Source organism: Adiantum capillus-veneris, chromosome 24 (assembly GCF_014529385.1).
Source record: "Adiantum capillus-veneris isolate H3 chromosome 24, ASM1452938v2, whole genome shotgun sequence".
Classification (NCBI taxonomy): domain Eukaryota; kingdom Viridiplantae; phylum Streptophyta; class Polypodiopsida; order Polypodiales; family Pteridaceae; genus Adiantum; species Adiantum capillus-veneris.
The window spans coordinates 32637120-32643119 of record NC_140954.1 but is presented as its reverse complement, the minus strand read 5'-3'; positions in this window follow the sequence as shown (position 1 = coordinate 32643119).

The following is a 6000-nucleotide window of genomic DNA, read 5'->3' as shown; positions in this document are numbered from 1 at the left end:
TGTGAGGTCTTGCTAAAACATAAAATCTAGGTACTTCACTTTGTTGAATTGAACTTTTAACTAACCGACTACAAAGGTCTTCCTACGGAGGATCTTTGGAGACTCTTCACTCAGGAGGTGATTACCATGATCCATAGAAGTAAATGAAAGCAGTGGCAAGGGAGAGTCACAAACAAAAATGCCCACCACGGTTGATGTAAGCACACATGAGAAACCTTGTTATGAGTGAAAAAGTGGTTGATGTGAGCACACATGAGAAACCTTATTATGAGTGAAAACGTGATTGATGTTAGCACCAACCTCTAATGGGTATGTGCCACATGGACCATAGTGCAAATAGCAACACAGCTTTTTCCCATGGTTTTAGGGAAACAACGCAGTATGCCATGGAACCCATGCCACATATGAAAAAATGCAAAAATTTGCTACCATGGCAACTCGTGTGCGAGGGTATGAAAGGATGCCAACTTGTGAGGTGCAAGTGGTTTGTGACTCATGGATGTTGAATGGATACACTAGATGATGACAAATGACTAGTTGGGGAGGATACACACCGAAGGCAAAGCTTATCCTGCAACTCCTCCCCTTAAGCTTTGACCTAAGATTTGAGATCTACACCTTATTTCCTTCCCCTTGAACTATTGGGTATACTTATCAAAGGATATGGCTCCTCAAGAGTGCTCGAGGTCCCCCCATTGGGTGCGTTAGGTGTGGGTTGTGACTATATGGTGGGATTTTAGCCATGCAAGGGCTTTTGACTAAAGTATTATGCTTTGGGTAATTTTTTTGTTAGAAGGTGTCAGGGCCTATAAGTTGTATTAGGATGATTTGTAATCAATCGATTAATAATATAGAACTTAGGTAGTCTTATCGATTCTTGATCTTCTAGAGTCTATTGCCTCAATGGTGAACTTCAAGAACTATACTTTGGTGTACAACGTGTGTTATTGATATATATAGTTCTATTACTTGTGTTTACTAATGTATTCTCTTTTTAGGTCTTTTTGCTAGTTTTTGCTAGTATATTTATGGAGATTTCAAAAGAAGTTAGTGCATTTCAGTAGTAGAGTTGAGGTCACTTTAAATACTGCGTGGATGGATGTAGTGTTCATGGAATTTTTTTTAAACAAGTGACAAAAAGGACACATTGAATATCCTTTCAATTTTTTTGACAAAATGTGAAACAATTGTCAATTTTTACACATGTATTGGATTGTCGGTTTTCTTCAAGACAAGCTTGAAATCAACCAAGGCCTTTTCTTTTTGCAAGCGACAAGTGCCATGTGTTTGGGCCTTTTTTTAGCAAATAGATGTACCTCCTCTATTCCTGGGATACCAAAATGTTCTCAACATGATAACCCCATGATACATGTGTCCTAGTGGCTGACACTCTCCATACCTCGTTTTCTTCCACCTAAGTGAATTGGTTCCTACACAGCCAACAAAAAACGACCAAGGTTCCAGACAAAAGGATATGTCAAGTAGAGAACAAACCTTGGTACTAATACGGTTATCTGTTGTAGAATGCATATTGTTTCCACCAATGTAACCTTCTCCAATGTGGTATGGACCCATTTGTTGGGTAAAGGCCGTCACGGCCACCGCGTGTACCCTCCCTACATACACTAACTCAACTAACCTCTCTAATATCACATATACAAATCAATAAAAAGAAACATAAGCTCTACTACTGCAGCTGTGTGTTTTCCCCAATTGTGTTTTCACTCTCCTTCTCCTTACCCCTTCCTTGCACGCACGCACAGTCCCTTCAACTGGTATTAGAGCAATTTTCCGATCTTGAGCCTCGACCCCTCCGATCACCACGTGAAGCACCTCTTTTTTTCGAGCTTGGACAAAGCAAGCGAGATCTTTGTAGAGCTATGAGCAAGCAAACAGGGCACTGTCGAGTAGCATGGGTAGAGTGAGCAGAACCCGAAATTGGTTGAAAGGTGCTTTTGGGGAGTGCAAAAAAGGGCTTCTTTGGAACCTTGAAGAACTCACGAGCAGAGCAAGGAAATTGGGTAGCTTTCGAGCTCGTCAGCAACGAGTTGTTGGATCACGTCAGAAATTGAAGCTTAAGGGAAACTCGCCAAGCAAATTAATAGCGTTGAGCACTACATGGGAGTCTTTGTGAACATCAAGCAGCAGAATCGAGCTTGGGAGTGCATAGACACACACACAGTCAGCAAGCTTGGGGGATTGCAGGAATAGAGAAAAGCTTGGCAAATTGGGAAAATTGAAGCTTTCGAAGGTAGCATTGGCAGCAAACGAGTAGCGTTTCTTTGCTTGTAATGGTTGTAGTGCACACACACACACACACACACACACACACACTAATCGGTAGGCTCCAACAACAATTTTTGACAAAACCCGACATCGACGGGGTATTCAACAAAGAGCAAAGAATTTTATTTTTTTAAGTTTGTGTGTAAGGGAAATTTCACACACAGCCAATGAAAACGAAATTGACTTCAGAGAGAGAGAGAGAGAGAGAGAGAGAGAGAGAGAGAAGACTCGTGAACCTTCTTGGTCACGGAGAAGGGCAATTGTGCAGAGACATACACATGCACACACTCTCGGATCCAACAGCATTTTCTCTGTCACTTTCGAGGTCGACATCTACAGATCGGCTTCTTTGGCATTGATCGCGCACACACACACACACAGAGCATTTGCTATCTCAGCGTCCGAATTGGTGTTCGACACCGACATTTGCGACTACCCCGACGTTTGTTATTTTCTGATATCTCACATTTATGCGACAAATTCTCGACATCCAACCGCGACGTCCAATTCCCACGGACGAGCTTTTTTTCGAGGACGACAGTGCTCATGACATGTGCGGGTGAGGTACCTCTATCATAGAGGAGTGACACCCGACATCAGCATCGAGTGCAGTGGACTACATTTTTTGGCATAGTTTTGACTTCGATCTTTTGGCGGCTATTCGACTAGCATATTTTCGTCCGGCGACGGAAATCAGCATCGACCTCCTAGTCTACACTGACACACAGGTTCACATGGGGGATTTTGAGCCCACATACACCCAGCTTACATGAAACGGTACATTGCCTTCATAGAGGCACTCTTGGCACTCATTTTGGCACCGGTTTCTCTACGGATGGTCGTGCGCTGACAAATGCATACTTTCCTGAGCACACACAGTGCTATTGAGCTCTTTTGAGAGCAAATATCCCCGCAGGGATTTGTTTACTGCATGCAACAATTTTTTGGCGCCTGTTTGTGCGTGATTTTCTATGTACATTGAGTTGCGGGTACTGCCTATTGTACTTCGTGTGGAGACATTTTTGGCAATTTTGGCAGTTTTCTCGGTCATTTTGAGACTTGGACAAAAACAGCCCTTTCTGAAACTATGGCTAGTTTTGAATCTGCTTTAGCCTTTGGAGGGTCGTTTGCGTGAGGTTTTCTTGAGTAGGGGTGTTCTCGAATGTTGAGACACTTTCAATGATAGAAGTTGTTAGAGTACCCCTTGTTCGGTATCCTCGTCATAAGCCATGTATCTGGATGGACATTTTTTCTTCTGATGTCGAGTTGGCGGTCACGTGATGACAATTTGTTACGTCAGTCTTATGCCCAGATGTTGCTTTTTTCAGTTTATGCATTGATTTTTTCCTGTCGGGTTTGAGATTTTGCTCCCCATACAGAGGAGAGTCTGTCAGATTTTTCTCAGGAGTCAACCATATGCATTCTTGACACATTTGAGTGCTTACAGCTAGTGATTCTGTCATGTTTTGTCTTAAGTTTCTGGTCCCATTCTCGAGAAAACTTTGTCAAAATTCTCCCAACACTTTTCGCCATAAATTCGTGGTCATTTTCTCTTGAGTTATGACTGCTAGTAGTGCATCGGAAAGGGAAGACTATTACCTCAAGAAGATCGATGGCACAAATTTTACGATTTGGAAGCAACATATGCTTGATGTTTTGGTCAATAAGGGCCTGACAACACCATTGAAAGAGCGTAGAGAGAATGCTTACACTATTGATCAGTGGAAAGAGTTGGATGCCCGTTCTATGGCCACGATTAGATTACATCTTGGCAAGACCATATTCTTCACAATCATGGACAAGACTACAACACAAGATCTTTGGGAGTCTCTATGCACAGCTTGGGAGGGAAAGAGTGCTTCTAACAAAGTCTTCTTGATGAAGAAACTTATGCGTTTGACTATGTAGAAAGATAGCAGCGTTAATGCACACTTGAATGAGTTCAATAGCACATTTTCTCAATTGTCATCAAAGGGGCTGAATTTTGATGATGAAATGAAGGTCATTTTCTTGTTATGCTCTTTGCCTTCTTCTTGGGATACTTTCAATACTACGATTAGTAACTCCGCACCAAGCAATAAACCGAAATTCGACGATGTTACTAGTGCATTGCTCATTGGAGAGATTCATCGTCAATCTCTCGATAGTGGTGGGCATGGAGATGCATATATGGCAAGTGGCCATAATCGTCATAGGCAAAGAGGTGGATGTAGTCATAGTCTCGGTCGTTCACAGGATCGCAAGGATCGCCACCACAATCGTACCAAGAGTAGAGGCTGCGACTTGAGAAATGTAGAATGCTATCATTGCGATAAAAAAGGCCAATTAAAGAAAGATTGTCGTATTTTACTGTGTAAAAGGGGCAAAGCTATTGTGAAGTCTGACGCTCCAAAGAGCAGCGTAAGGATAGAGGAGATCAATGTGGTTGAATCTCCACCTCTAGAGGTTGTTCTGATGTGCAACAGCCATTATATGTACTTGTTTTCACTTTTGATTTGAGTCCAGATGCGTTATTGGCTCTTGATGAGTGTTATGCGCAAAATTGGATCATTGATTCAGGTGCCAATTTCCATGTTCCTCCCCATAGTGAATGGTTCTCCACATATACTGTTATGCATGGTTCAGTCAAGTTTGGAGATTCCTATCAACTTGATATATGCGGTATGGGAGATGTCAAGTTATGCATGACGAATGACACTAAATTTATGCTTCGTAGAGTCAGACATGCTCCTAAATTGGCTACGAGCTTGGTGTTAGTTGGTCAGCTTGATGCTCTAGGATATACTATTGTTTTTGGCAAGGGTTCCTGGACGGTGTGTAAGACAAATTTGGTTGTCATAAAAGGTCACAAATTTGGATCATTGTACTCTTTATATGTCTCTTCAGTCAAAGAGGGTTCTGTCTATGTAGCCGAGCAACCTTCTACTGAGTTGTGGCATAGCCAGCCAGGCTATATAAGCCAGAAAGAAATGAAAATCCTTTAACGTTTGGGCTACTTACCTGTGTTAAACTATTCTGATTCTAGTTTATGTGAGCATTGTATCTATGGCAAGCAAACTAGGCAAACTTCATCGCCATTACATCGAGAGTTGGGAAACCCTTTGGGAGCATTGTATTTTCTTACATCTATAGATGACTCTACTCGAAAGGTGTGGGTCTACCTCTTGAAGGGGAAAGACAAAGTGTTTGCTACATTCCAAAAATTCTTAGCCATGGTTGAGAACCAATATGGTAGAAAGCTAAAATCTTTTTTAACGGACAATGGTGGAGAGTATGTCTCCAAAGAGTTCAAGAATTTTTGTAGCAAACGGGGGATTTGGCGACAGTTTACTACGCTATACACACCTGCTAGAATGGCATTGAGCGTATGAATCGCACGATTCAAGAAAGAGGCACAACCATGTTATCTATGACAAATTTACCTCATGATTTTTGGGGAGAGGTTGTTATGACATCTGTACACATCATCAATAGATCACCTAGTACTCCGTTGAATTTCAAGATTCCACAGGAGATGTGGACTGGCAAGAAACCAACTTATGATAGATTACATGTGTTTGGGTGTGAATCATTCTCACACATTCCCAAAGAACTTCGCAAGAAGCTAGATCCCAAATCACACAAGGGCATCTTCATTGGTTATGGTGCAAATGAAGAGATGGGATATCGTCTCTAGCACCAGAAATCTAGAAAGGTTATTCACAGCTCACAAGT